Source organism: Nematolebias whitei, chromosome 18, assembly GCF_014905685.2.
Source record: "Nematolebias whitei isolate Nwh7 chromosome 18, NemWhi1, whole genome shotgun sequence".
In the NCBI taxonomy this organism is placed as follows: domain Eukaryota; kingdom Metazoa; phylum Chordata; class Actinopteri; order Cyprinodontiformes; family Rivulidae; genus Nematolebias; species Nematolebias whitei.
The window spans coordinates 29522688-29524506 of NC_056515.1; positions in this window are offsets into that span (position 1 = coordinate 29522688).

The window sequence follows — 1819 nt, forward strand, 5'->3', positions numbered from 1 at the left end:
ACTGTCGGATGTTTCTACACATTCATTGTCCTAGAACTCCTAATCACTTACACGTTGATAAATGCTTACACATTACTTTTAAGTTTTTAACAAAAGAAAAACATTCATGAACGAAACTTGTTTTGATTGTGACATTATTTGCAATCATTATTCATCATTATTAACCATGTGAAATGTTATGTTTTAACACTTTTTCTTTGCTTTGTATTCAGAAAGAACTCAGTTTAAGGTAACAAAGTTCGTGCTCAATCATCCAGGTATAAAATCCAATAATTCTCAGTCAGGTCATCTGGACAGTATCTTATTTTATAGACGTTTCGCCCTTTATCCAGAGGACTTCATCAGTCTAATGAATTCCAGTAAACTGTTTCCCCACCAAGCCATAAACTCCTTAAGTGAACCAACCAGTATTGAGTCACAACAACTCTAGAGTTCTGTTGGACTGAAAGGAATTCCTGAACATCAGATGGTCGTCAAACCAGTCTGAAAACCAGCACTGTTGCACAAAAAGCAGCACTTTTGTGCAACTTCTTCAGTTCTGTCTTCCTCCTTTCCATCCTGATATGTTTTTGTGTTGTCCGTCGTCTTCGTTATTCCTAAGAAAATACAAACAAGTTTCAAATAGGAACAATTTTTGTTAAGACATGTCTAAAGAGATATAGTAATTCAAGAAGAGAAAACGTTCTTTTTACTGCAAAGCTTACTTTACAACTTTGAGATGAGCTGGGGAACTCATCATCTGCTGAAGAAGTCAGACCTGTTTCAGTCTCTGCCGTCGATGGACCCTCGGTTCACTCCAGGGTCCAAGCCACCCCCTTCAAGTGTTGAACAGGTACATCACACCTGCATACTTCATGCCTTGATAAAGCACTCTGATTCTATTGGGTGTCAACACAGAGCATGTCAGGTCTGGTTCAACATTTGTAGTTGATGCAACTTGATAAAATATCATCATCATTATACTTATCATCAGTAGAAAAACCTACTCTGATCAAATTAAATAACATCTCTTTTCTAAATTACAAAGTGAACTATAAATCAATATTTGATTTTGTCTAAATTGTTGCACGCATAAAACAAACAAATTATCCATCCATCCATCCGTCTATCATCTTCCGCTTATTCGGAAGTCGAGGCGCGGGAGCAGCAGCTGGAGCAGGGAGGCCCAGACATCTCTTTCCACAGCCACCTCATCTAACTCTTTTGGGAGGACCCCTAGGAATTCCCAGGCCAACGATGTAGTCTCTCCTGCATGTCCAGCCTGTCCTGAGTCTTCCCTGGGGTCTCCTCCCAGTTGGACATGCCCAAAGCACCTCCCTAGGGAGGCGGCCAGGAAGCCTCCTTACCAGATGCCTGAATCAACTCAACTGGCTCCTTTCTATGTGAAGGAGCAGTGGTTCTACTCCGAGTCTCTCCCAGATAATTGAACTTCTCCCCCTATCTCTAAGGGAGTACTGATTCAGTACTCATCAGTTCTGTGTTACGTTGGTTTATCCTTGTGTCTCGGCCCCCATCGTGTTCTCATCGTGCTTCTTCATGTTCAACTGTTATGCAAGTCGTTGCCACCACGTCGGTCCTTTACGGTACCGTAGTCCTTGGATGTTGTTGAGTTCCCAGAATCAGTCTAAATTCTGGGTTCAGTCCTCCGGTGACTACGATATTACTGTGTCTGTAACTGAACTTGAACATTAATCTTAAGATTCAATAGTTACTTATGCATGACATTCTGTTTAGCTGAGAGATTTGTTCATGACTGTTTTCCCTTTTTATGCAGCAACATGTAGACTAACAAGAAATGCAAAATAACTACTATATATAT